This window comes from Oncorhynchus mykiss, chromosome 22 (assembly GCF_057628025.1).
Source record: "Oncorhynchus mykiss isolate SJ-2025 chromosome 22, ASM5762802v1, whole genome shotgun sequence".
Lineage (NCBI taxonomy): Eukaryota > Metazoa > Chordata > Actinopteri > Salmoniformes > Salmonidae > Oncorhynchus > Oncorhynchus mykiss.
Window position 1 is genome coordinate 13916273 of NC_143043.1, and position 13617 is coordinate 13929889.

Genomic DNA, 13617 nt, shown 5'->3' on the forward strand with positions numbered 1-13617 from the left:
TTCTCCTATAATTACATCTCAACTGTTCTCCCTTTTTCCTGTCTTCCTTCTAAACTGAGCTCGTTGGCGGGGGTCAGGGTAACAGAAATGTCAAAGCGAAGGACAACCATCTCTGCTCGCTGTGAAACCTGTGTCATGTTCCCTCTTTGTGGTCAGCGTCTCAGCGTCACCCCCGTAATGGACGACTTTGGGGGATTTGGACCGGTGACATCACTTCCTCTGTGTATTTTCTCAGCTGGTCCCCATTTTGGGCTTTTCTGGGTTTCGGCTCGGTGGGATATTGGGCCCCACTAACACACTGTCTGTGGGCCCAACATAGCAATATTGAGCTCATATAACAAAAGTACTTTAGAAGTGAAAGAATCACACATGGCCACACAAGGAGATTTGCTGCATATACGTCACCTGTCTGAAAAGTGAATCAAGACTAACACGTAAACAAGGAGGAAAGAATGTATAACAAAGAGACCTGGGGACCGAGTCGACTCACAATGCATTATGGGGAAGCAGAGATGTAAAACAGACCAGATTCTATAGCCAACACCATTTTTTTATGGTGTAGTGTGTGTGTGTGTGTGTGTGTGTGTGTGCGCATGCACAGCTGCCTGATTCTTAACCATATTCTTTATGAGGGTTACTGAACGCTTTTCAAGGCAGGAAATGCAGGCCGGAATGGCTTTATAATATCCATCAAATTTCCATTAAGGCAGTGTGTGTGCGCTCGCTGGACAGGGCTCAAAAGGCCATGTGTTTGGCACATTGAGCAACTTTAGAGAGAGACTTTAGATGGCAGGAGAACGGATTGGGGCTGCGGTGTACCACCGAGAGAGAAATCCCAGACCAGACACTGCAGCCGTACCAGTAATGATGCTATGTACCTCCTTTGGCCATCAATCCCAAAGAGTCAGTGGATGGAATGCAGTAAGGCATAGACGTTGCAGGCCAGAGTGAGAGGTAAGCACTTCAGCTGACTCTAGCTGGCTCTCCCACTCTGTCTATATATTATATATTCATAGTGCCTTTGGAAAGTATTCAGACACTTTGACTTTTTCCACATTTTGTTACGTTACAGCCTTATTCTAAAATGGATAAAATTGAAGAAAAAAATCCTCTGCAATCTACACACAACACCCCATAATGACAAAGTGAAAACAGGTTTTTAGAAATGTTTGCAAATGTATTAAATTCCAAAACAGAAATACCTTATTTACATAACTATTCAGACCCTTTGCCATGAGACTCGAAATTGAGCTCAGGTGTATCTTGTTTCCATTGATCATCCTTGAGATGTTTCTACAACTTGATTGGCGTCCACCTGTGGTCAATTAAATTGATTGGACATGATTTGGAAAGACACATACATGTCTATATAAGGTCCCACAATTGACAGTGCATGTCAGAGAAAAACTAAGCCATGAGGTCGAATGAATTGTCCGTATAGCTCTGAGACATGATTGTGTCGAGAAACAGATCTGGGGAAGGGTAGCAAAAAAATGTCTGCAGCATTGAAGATCCCCAAGAACACAGTGGCCTTAATCATTCTTAAAAGGTATACATTTGGAACCACCAAGACTCTGCCTAGAGCTGGCCGCCCAGCCAAACTGAGCAATCGAGGGAGAAGGGCCTTGGTCAGGGAGGTGATTATTTTTTAGAAATTAGCAAAAAAAATCTAAACACCTGATTTTGCTTTGACATTATCGGGTATTGGATGTAGATTGATGAGGGGAAAAAAGTAATTTAATACATTTTAGAATGGACTGTACAGTACTTTCTCTTTTGGTCTTGATCCCCTAGAACCTCTTTCACTCTCTCACTTTATTTCAACTTACTTTCTCTTTTGTTATTTCTGGACGTCTCTCACTTTCTTTGTCTCTGTCAGTCTCTCTCTCTTTCTTTCTCTCTCGCTCTCTTCCTCCCCTCTACCATCCTCTCTTCCCCAACAGTCTACCTTGCTAACTCCCCCACTTAGCAGAGAGGTAGATTTATGGATGTCTGTGCAGCCTACAGGAAAGCACAAGGTCTGGTTCCCATGATGGGCAACGAATAGTGTATTCTCCCTCCAATCAGAAGCAAACTATCAGTCAAATGACCACGACAGAGGGAAAACAACTCCAGACCAGCTTTACTCCACACACAGAGACATGTACAAACCTCTCCATCACCCTCCATTTGGAAAATCTGACCATAATTCCATCCTCCTGATTCCTGCTTACAAGCAAAAACTAAAGCAGGGAGGACCAGTGATTCTGGGTTCGAGTCCAGGCTCTGTCGCAGCCGACCACGACCGGGAGAACCATGGGGCATGGCGCACAATTGGCCCAGCGTCGTACGGGTTAGGGGAGGGTTTGGCCGGCAGGGATGTCCTTGTCCCATCGCGCACTACTGACTCCTGCGTTGTGCCCGGCGCAGTGCATGCTGACACGGTCGCCAGGTGCACAGTGTTTCCTCCGACACATTGGTGCAGCTGGCTTCCGGGTTAAGTGGGCATTGTGTCAGGAAGCAGTGTGGCTTGGTTGGGTTGTGTTTCAGAGGACTCACAGCTCTCGACCTTCGACTCTCCCAAGTCTGTACGGGAGTTGCAATGATGAGACAAGAGTGTAATTACCAATTGGATACCATGAAATTGGAGAGAAAAAAAAAAACTAACTTTTACCCAAACAATGTGGGGGCTGAATTTTTAACCGCACACTCACGCATGCCAACACACACACACACCTCTTGGCCACCTGGTTAGTGAGTTGACAGGGTTACTATAGAAGCATGGGTCCTGGGATCTCCTATGTGGGCTCTCATCAACAGTGTAGTTTTGGTTCATTACAAGAGATGTTCCCACCTCATGAGAAGAAGAGGGCTCAAGACAAAATGTAAACAAAAACAACTATGTTATCATGCATACACAGGGTAACATCTATTCAAACATTTATACTTAATCTATCTGACATGTAATTTTCCCATGTGGACATACATTACAGAATAGCAAATAAACTGCCTGAAAGTCCCTCTCCGCACATGGGCTCTGCAGCCTACTACAGGAATGTAACTGTGTAGTTTAGTTTCTTTCACGCTGCAGACAGAGAGGGAGACAATGTGAGGGACACACGCCAGACATTAAAAATGTCTCAATCTCAGTCTATTCAGGCCAGGGAGTACCATCGTCTTTGGCCCTCTCAGAGAGAGGAGCTGACCCCCAAATAAAACAGACTTCTAGTGTTCTCCCCCCTATTCATCAGGCTGTGCAACAGAATGGAAGAGACTCCAGCAAAACACTTTTTAAATACTTCATCCCTCCTGCCTGGCCTCCAATGTCAGTCACTTGTCTCCCCACCTTCGGGGGTTGAATCTAGGAGAGGGGGGGCACTCAGATCTCAGCACAATACCTCATGGTTTAATTCCCATTAGCAATTTGGACTGGAGCCATAAGTGCTCATCCTCTTTTAGAAACCAAACAAACAAGCCCTCCTCTGCTTCGCACCCATCTGAGGCCTGGCCTCCATTGTTTACTCCAAATACTATGTAAATAAACGGCACAAAACAATATAGGGGAGCTCCCTTCATGGGGCCCGACCCTAATTGGTTCCGTTCATTAAGAGGGCCGCCACTGCTTGCAGAGTTTGTTTATTGTTTGTAGCGGGGAGGAAAGTGGGGGATTCTGGGATACATGGCGCTATGGATTTGGAGGGAAGAGATGAGAGGGGTGAGGGGGTGTACGGTAATCATGGGGGTACGTTCACATTCACAAGAGACGAGGTCTCTGGATTACAGTTCAAAGTGATGCCAACCATGCAAATGCCCCTGGTCCTACCGTGGCTCTTTCCATCGCCTCCCTTTTCTCTCTGCTAGACTGACACAAAGGCAGACGGCTTGAAACAGGCATCATTGGACCCCCAGGGGACAAGGCCAGTGTACACACAGCCCCCTTGCTGAGACGCTAAGCTCCTGGGAACAGGGTCCCATCCCTCCAAGCCACTCATACACACACGCACATACACACAATGGAGACCCCAAACTCTGAGGGAGTGGGGAGCGTGGTTTGGGGGCGTGGCTCCCAATGGGCTGATAGGGTTTAAAGCAGGGCTACAGCACTCTGGGAAGAGCAAGGGTGGGTTTCAGTAGGTATAAATGGAATCCATTCCTCATCTCCTCTTAATATACACCATGATTCACCAACTCATTAAAGGGTCATTGAGAGCTACTGGGTGTGCAGGCTTTTGTTCCAGCCCTCCAGTACCACACCTGGTTCAGCTTATCGTGGCTCAGACTAAAAACTGGTATTAGATTTTTTTAATCGGGTGTGATGAACTGGGATAAAAACTTGCACAGCGCAATATCACTGAAGACTGAAGTTGGATAACTCTGAACTGCACTGATGAAAAATCATGACAGGTGAAAGCAGTATGGTGAATGCCTGCTGGGAATGTATTATTCACCTGTCCAGGTCAAATGTCAATCACATCAATCCAGATGGAGGAAACTATGAAAGGAAAGGCAAAAGCAACTACAATGAAAGGGAATACCTGTCTGACACGAGGATAGCGAGTGGCGCTCACATCCTCCTCAATAAGCTCCAAATCTGTACATTGACCCCCCCCCCAATAGGGCCGCTTTTCCAGCTACAACTCTGAGACATTCCTGCTGAATAAGGTCACTTCGAGAAGCTTTTTTTCATCCTTGACGCTAAAAGCGCTGCATTCGATGACGCCCCATCTCTCACACACACACTGATACACATATACCGAGGAAGCAGACTGATTTCAGTCCGAGCTGCATGTGAGGATAAATCGCTCACCTCATAAGTTTACAACCCTTTGCAAAGTACACACACACACTCCAAAAGGGTTCTTAGCAGAGCGATAGGGTCATACCAATAACCATTTTGATCTGAAGAACCCTTTTTGGAAGGGAAGAATGATTCTTTGGAAGGCAAGAACGGTTCTAAATAGAACCATACTGTATATAATGTTTTTCCAGCATGCTCTATTGCAGTGAGATTTTCAGAATTGTTTGTTTTCCTGTAATATCTGTGTTTTGGCATGTACATTGATTGATTGATGAATTTTATGCTACAGGAAGATAAATAAAATACAGTTTTCTAAACTAACCCAATCTGTTAGCAATTGGATTTGTTGGAACCATTACTGAGATGGTTGTTCTAGTTTAGATGATTAAGGTAGTCTCAGTATTACATTTTTCCTACCCCGCAGTCATTCTGAATCCAGGTAGCAGGTGAGTAACAATTCCACTTGTTGGATTCCTAACTCTGTCGGGCTCCAATAGGAATTACACATCACTTTGCAAGCCAGCATAATGTGACTTGCGGCACTGACGAGACCTGTAATCCAGGAGTTTCGTAACGCCACAGTGTCAGGGTATAACTAGGCCTTCAAAGAAAGGCTCTGCTATATGTAACGTATTGTCATAAATAATTGGAAGAATAGAATAGGAAGAACCCTCCAAATATAAAACGGTTCTCGGTAGAACCCTTCATAGACGGTTCTAGGAAGAAACTTTGGATGATATGGTTCTTGGTAGAACCCTTCATAGAAAAGGCTTCATAGAAAAGGGTTCTACCCAGCACCAAAAATGGTTCCCCTATGTGGACAAACTGAAGAACCTACGTGGTTCTACTTAGCACCTTTTTTTTCCTCGAAAGTGCACACTTCAGAAAGTATGTACTTTTGAGCTTAAAGGAAAAATCCACTCAAAACTATATTTTTGTATTTTTTTCCAATAGTCTACTGTTACACAGTCCCAAACGGTTTTGAACGTCAGCAGTCAAGTTATCAAGAGGATTTTCTAGAAGCAAAGTGTCACTTGCCACATCAACATGATGATTTGTTTTGCATCATATGATGCATTTTGTCATCATGATGATGTGGCAAGTGACACTTTGCTTCAAATCCAATATCTTGAAAACTTGACTGCTGATATGCAAAACATTTTAGGACTGACTGTATTAACATTGGACTAATAAAGAAAATCCAAAATATAGTTTTTGAGAAATGTTTCCTTTGGATGCTGTCGATCTGTAAAGCGTATGCCTATCATTTCATAACCCTTTATTTGCTTCTATTTACCACACACACACATACTTCAGCAAGTCTGTGGCGTATATGGCTACACAGAATGTAGTTTGGTAATACTCTAGGAACGTTCTCCAACTGGTTTGACATTGGGAATGTTCACAAAGACTTCAGAGATTAAAAAACAACGTTCTCCTGTGGGAATTTCAAGACATCACAATAAAGTTTTCTGCAGGTTTCCTCATAGTTCTATTTAAAGTCATGTTCTCAGAACATTAAGGCAATTTTCGATCAAAATCACAAGCAAACATTAGTAATGTTTAAAGAAAAACATGACTGTACATTCTGTTCTCAGCATAGGAAAACTGCTTTGTGTTTTGGCCGCATCCACTATTTGGCCACACCTGTTCTTAATGAGTGCTTGTTTCCTTTGAAATTGGGTCTGTTTGAATAGACTAAAATGAACAGCTTGGTAGGAGTTTTAAAAAAAAACATAGCATGCTAGCTCCATCCAGGTGGCGCAGGGGACTAACTCCAATGGATAGAGAAAAGAAATTCAAATTCATTTACTTCTGTCCTATCTGTGCTTTGATTAAAAACCTCAACATAACCTACGTTCTCAGAAAGTTAAAATATCCCAGGAAAACTTTCCGTGAACCATAGTAAAACATTCTCAGAAACTCCATGTAACCTACAAAATGTATGTTCCCAGAACAGGCAAAATGTTCACTTCCGTTCTCAGAACATTTTTTTAAAAACTTCAGTTTTACCGGTCAGGAAACGTTTGGCATCTTGAACCAATGGGAAACAAAACATTTTAATTTCATAAATTCTCAAGGAACAAAATGTGCCAGCTGGGATGTGTTCAGCAAACCTGCTGTCAAGCTCTTTTTTTTTACCCACTTAAACTCTGTGGAGTTAATTTCATTTGGGGGTTTACTTCATTTGGTATTGGCACCGACTAACTTTGTTGGTGTGTCTGGGCAATGAATCCATCCTTAGAGCCCACTGCAAAAGTGCATTACAAGGAGGAATGAAAAGGTTTTCAGATAGTGTCTTGTAACAAGACTCTAGAACTTGATAACATTATGAACTTAACCCTGTGCAGATCCATATTATCTTATGCCCTTCAAGTAGGGTGTGAGAGAGAGAGAGAGAGAGAGAGAGAGAGAGAGAGAGTGAGAGTGAGTGTGCGTGTGAACTCCCTTGAACATTAGATTGAAACTCAAGCCTTATCAGAAGTGATCCCATCCAATCCATCCATTCAACTGAGATAATAACCTACTTAACACAGCGTCTCTCATATGGGACAACATGTGTTTGGGTGAGATGTTAACAAGACACACAGTGGGGTCACTGCGACAGGTCCCATCTGCTACTATGGGAAGTGTGTGTGCATGTGTGTGTGTGCCCTCTGTTGCTGGAACATCCCTCGCGCTCCTACCCCGCCCTTTCTCCAATAACCCCATTCTTCTCTCCTCACTCTCCCAAACCGCCCACCCCTCCATGCATGTTTTCTCCCGCAAGGCTATGATTCTTCAGCTCACAAAACGCAAGCAGGCAGGGGCATCTCACCCTTGACCTATCTCATCTCCTTCCACTCAGTCTGGCCTGACCCCACATCCACACAGAGGCAGCCTCTACTCCCTTCATCTCCCTCTCTCACCCTCTGTCTCCGTCTCTCAGTTCCTCTCTCAGTCTCTCTCTGTCTCGCTCACACACTCTCTCTCTTTCTTTTGATCACGTGAGTACAATGGAGCCCCCACATGGAGTTCCAATAAAGGGCCACTGAACACTGAACTCTGACAATAAGAGGAGGCCAACCCCGGGATTGTACCAGCTATTGGAACATTTATGTGAAATTCCCAAAGATTTTTGACAGGCATGCGTTTAGGAGAATCCACTGGTGGTGGCTAACTGATCGTTTTGTAAGAGAGCCAATGAATTCTTCATCCTTCACACACAAAAAAAGAGAGGAATGAAAAGGAGGGGGAAGAGGAAAGAGAGACAGGAAAGAGTAAGAGAGAGGAAATAAAAAAGAAGGGTGGATGAAAAGGAGGAAGAAAGGCAAGGAGGTGGGGAAGTGAGTTTGAACGTGCCCCCCTAAGCTGGTATCCATAGCACAGCCCATCTCAGGGCAGGAATTCCCTCGATGGTAGGGTCGTTGACCATCAGAGACAGTTGGCGAAGTGTCCCGTCCTTCTCCCAAACCCTGTCATTCCAAACAGGGAGTCAACAAGCTGAAGAAGTAAACCTAGTTATTAGAGAGCTGTCTTTTCCATCAAAACTGCTATGGAGTTTCAAATTAGCGTTTTTGAAAAAATAAATAGATATGTTTGAATGACACTAAATGTTACTTTAAACCCTTGCAGTGCTGAAATATTTTGGTAAGAGGAGTGATCATAATTTAACTTACATGCTTTGACGTGGATAAGGAAACAAATAAGTCACAGGAAGATTTACCGTTATGTAAGTAGTAAACACTTAATTTAAATTACTTTTAGAAAAAATCTGTACATTTACAACCCAGTGAAAATGGAAAAGTGCGTGAAATGTGGAATGGAAAAAAAGTCCTGTCCTTTGCCTGTGAGGCATCTGCTATGCAAAAACTAGATTTAATAATTCATGATGCACGTGGGACTGCGAGGCACTGAGCAGCAGTTTCAGAGGCTAGGGAAGATAAACTCTCTCTGCAAACACACAAGAAGAGTTGGTTTTGTGACCACCAGCCTCATTGACATGTCTCTAGATGCACTCAGATTCCCAGCTCTCATCTTCATCATCGATCCTTTGTTTCATACAAAAGGTTGTAAAAAGTAGGGCTCGTAACAGCTGGCTAGGTTTTCGGCAAGATAGAAAAGCTGCCTCCAGTAAGACAAAGGGGTGGCGATCTGTGTCTATTTATAAATGACAGCTGGAGCACGAAATATAAGTCTCAAGGTTTTGCTCGCCTGAGGTAGAGTGTCTCATGATAAGCTGTAGACCACACTATTTACCAAGAATGTTTTCATCTATATTTTTCTTTGCTGTCAGATGCTGGCACTAAGACTGCACTCAACGAGCTGTATAAGGCCATAAGCAAACAAGAAAATGCTCATCCAGAGGCGGCGCTCCTAGTGGCCGGGGACATTAATGCAGGGAATCTTAAATCCGTTTTACCTCATTTCTACCAGCATATTACATGTGCAACCAGAGGAAAAAAACTCCAGACCACCTTTACTCCACACACAGAGATTTTGTAAAAATCTATCCCTCGCCCTCCAAATCTGGCTATAACTCTATCCTCCCGATTCCTGCTTACAAGCAAAAACTAAAGCAGGAAGTACCAGTGACTCGCTCAATAAGGAAGTGGTCAGATTACGCAGATGCTAAGCTACAGGACTGTTTTGCTAGCACAGACCGGAATATGTTCCAGGATTCTTTCGATGGCATTGAGTACACCACATCAGTCACTGGCTTCATCAACAAGTGAATCAATGATGTTTTCCCCACAGTGACCGTACACACATACAGTGGCTTGCGAAAGTATTCACCCCCTTGGCATTTTTCCTAATTTCTTGCCTTACAACCTGGAATTAAAATATATTTTTTGGGGGTGTTTGTATCATTTGATTTACACAACATGCTTACCACTTTGAAGATGCTAAATATTTTTTCTTGTGAAACAAACAAGAAATGAGACAAAAAAACAGAAAACTTGAGCGTGCATAACTATTCACCCCCTCAAAGTCAACACTTTGTAGAGCCACCTTTTGCAGCAATTACAACTGCAAGTCTCTTGGGGCATGTCTCTATAAACTTGGCACATCTAGCCACTGGTATTTTTTGCCCATTCTTCAAGGCAAAGCTGCTTCCAGCTCCTTCAAGTTGGATGGGTTCCACTGGTGTACAGAAATCTTTAAGTCATACCACAGACTCTCAATTGGATTGAGGTCTGGGCTTTGACTAGGTCATTCCAAGACATTTAAATGTTTCCCCTTAAACCACTCAAGTGTTGTTTTAGCAGTATGCTTAGGGTCATTGTCCTGCTAGAAGATGAACCAGTCTCAAATCACTGAAACAGGTTTCCCTCAAGAATTTCCCTGTTTAGCGCCATCCATCATTCCTTCAATTCTGACCAGTTTCCCAGTCCCTGCTGATGGAAAAACATCCCCACGGCATGATGCTGCCACCACCATGCTTCACTGTGGGGATGGTATTCTCGGGGTGATGAGAGGTGTTGGGTTTGCACCAGACATAGCATTTTCCTTGATGGCCAAAAAGCTCAATTTTCTCTGGTCTCATCTGACCAGAGTACCTTCTTCAATATGTTTGCGGAGTCTCCCACATGCCTTGTAGCGAAAACCAAACGTTTTTGTTTGCTTATTTTTTTCTTTAAGCAATGGCTTTTTTTCTGGCCACTCTTCCGTAAAGCCCAGCTCTGTGGAGTGTACGGCTTAAGGTGGTCCTATGGACAGATACTCCAATCTCCGTTATGGAGCTTTGCAGCTCCTTCAGGGGTATCTTTGGTCTCTTTGTTGCCTCTGATTAATGCCCTCCTTGCCTGGTCCATGAGTTTTGGTGGGTGGCCCTCTCTTGGCATGTTTGTTGTGGTGCCATATTCTTTCCATTTAAAAAAAAATGGATTTAATTGTGCTCCGTGGGATGTTGAAAGTTTCAGATATTTTTTTAGAACCCAACCCTGATCTGTACTTCTCCACAACTTTGTCTCTGACCTGTTTCGAGAGCTCCTTGGTCTTCATGGTGCCTCTTGCTTGGTGTTGCCCCTTGCTTAGTGGTGTTGCAGACTCTGGTGCCTTTCAGAACAGGTGTATATTTACTGAGCACATGTGACAGATCATGTGAGACTTAGATTGCACACAGGTGGACTTTATTTAACTAATTGTGTGACTTCTGAAGGTAATTGGTTACACCAGATCTTATTTAGTGGCTTCATAACAAAGGGTGTGAATACATGTGCACGCACTACTTTTCCGTTTTTTATTTTGTAGAATATTTTGAAACAAGTAATTTAAAAAAATGTCACTTCACCAATTGGGACTAATTTGTGTATGTGTCATGTCCTGACCATAGTTCCTTTTTTATGTCTCTATTTTAGTTTGGTCAGGGTGTGAGTTGGGGTGGGCATTCTATGTGTTGTTCTATGTTTTGTATTTCTGTGTTTGGCCTGGTATGGTTCCCAATCAGAGGCAGCTGTTTATCGTTGGCTCTGATTGAGAACCATACTTAGGCAGCCTGTTTTCCCATTATGGGTTGTGCGTAGTTGTTTTCTGTTTCTGCACCTGACAGGACTGTTTTGTTTTCATTCATTCTCTTTGTTATTTTGTTTTGTGTTCAGTTTAAATAAAAAATAACATGAACACTTACCACGCTGCGCTTTGGTCCACACCTTCTTCATAATACGACCATGACAGTATGCCATAAAATCCAAATAAAAATCCATTTAAATTACAGGTTGTAATGCAACAAAATAGGAAAAACGCCAAGGGGGATGAATACTTTTGCAAGGCACTGTACATGCACATATTACATCTATTACCTCAACTAACCTGTGCCCCCGCACATTGACTCTGTACCAGTACCCTGTTATTATATTGTTGCTCTTTAATTATTTGTTATATTTCAATTTTTCTTATTTTTTACTTAAGTTTATTTTAGTAAATAGTTTCTTAATTAACACTCTCAAAACTTTAACCTCTTAAGTATCAGACCTTTTTTTTAACCAAAATTACATACCCAAATCTAACTGCCTGTAGCTCAGGAACTGAAGCACGGACATGCATATTCTTGATACCATTTGAAATGAAACACTTTGAAGTTTGTGGAAATGTGAAATTAATATAGGAGAATATAACACATTAGATCTGGTAAAAGATAATATAGACAAAGAAACATGTGTTTTCTATATATTTTTTTTTAAATGCAAGAGAAAGGCCAGATAGGAGTATAGGTGTAATTTAGATTTGGCCATCAGGTGGCAGCAGTGTGTGTGCACAGTTTCAGACTTATCTCGTGAAGAATTACATTACTGCAATATCAAGTCAAAAATGCTATGGTAATAAAAAATGAACTTTTACACACTCCCAGGAATGTCATACATGATGGATCATTAGCTTATACACTAACTTTCACACATCTAGATGGCCGGGCCTGGTGGGTGTGGAGTCAGAGACAGCAGTTGGGTCAAACTGTAAACCCCAGTTCCTACAATTGAACATAAACATTGATTTTATCATATAAAACTATGCTACATTTTATTTCTGGGACCCTCAGGATGACAAGTCAGAGCAAGATTACTGAATGTAAGTACATTATTTATCTTCAGAGGTGAATGTATCAAACCAGTTAGCAACAACCGTCCCTGTTTAAGGACAACGATCCCGTAGGGCTTGTAAGTAAGCATTTCACTGTAAAGTCTACACCTGTTGTATTCTGTGCATGTGACAAATAAAATTTGATTTGATGAAGGGAGGAATTTGACCTTTTCTTTCTCTCATCTCCTCCTCCTCTACGACTCTCCTTTCCTCCATCCACCGGCCTCACAATGGACGGTCACCTGATTTCATTTAGGGAGAAATGCACCTCAGGCATTCCAATCTTTCCCTCTCTCGCTCCCTCTCTTTCTCTCAACATGCATTTTCATCTCAGTGAGGTGGATCCCAGGGAGAAAATGACTCAGTCATCCAGAAGTGAAGAGAGAAAATCACCCATTTTTTCATGGGCTAATCAACAGAATGGAGGGAGAGAAGCATTAAGTACAGACTTTGAATCTAGTCTCAATCCACTATCGAGTTATGTTTATTTATTTAACCTTAATTTAACTAGGCTAGTCAGTTAAGAACAAATTCTTATTTACAATTACTGCCTATCCCGGCGATGCTGGGCCAATTGTGCATCGCCATATGAGACTTCCAATCACGACCGGTTGTGATACAGCCTGGAATCAAACCAGGATCTGTAGTGACGCCTCTAGCACCAAGATGCAGTGACTTAGACCGCTGCACCACTCGGGAGCCCTGGTAAACAGCAGTTGTATGTGAATGTCAGTATGCAGTAATAGAGTGCATACATCTTGCATAAACATGTTACATTTATGAGTCACAAATGTCTGTTAAATTGTACTTTACACTATGCAAACACACCACATCTCACTACCAGAGTTAATTCAGTGTCAACCCACAACTGCTTAAGATAAACACCACTTTAGGTCTATATCCATTTAGACAACAACAAATATATCGTCTGAACTGAAGTCATTAACAAGGTATAACATGAAAAGACAGCTTCTAAACAGAACAATGACTTTGAACAATAACAATGCTTTGGTTCTCAGTCTGCAGGTATCTGCAGGGATGGTTAACTCATGTATGTTCCACCCCCAGAGGCAGACTGGATACAGTGGCTTCCGTCGTCCAGTCCCGACCTGGGAGAAATAACAACCCACACTCTTCGGCAAATGATAACCCCTTGAAGAACTCTTTTTGGTTCCAGGCAAAACTATTTTGGATCCAGGTAGAGCCCTATTGAGTTCCATGTAGAACCATTTCCCCAGAAGGTTCTACATGGAACCCAAAATAGTTCTACCTGGAACCAAAAA

At 42.6% G+C, this 13617-nt stretch overlaps 1 protein-coding gene across 23 annotated transcripts in view; it reads right to left on the reverse strand.

Annotated features, from left to right (window-relative positions):
* tns1b (tensin 1b) overlaps nt 1-13617 on the reverse strand; it is a 278602-nt gene that overhangs the window by 166676 nt on the left and 98309 nt on the right. The gene's annotated exons all lie outside the window — the stretch shown is intronic.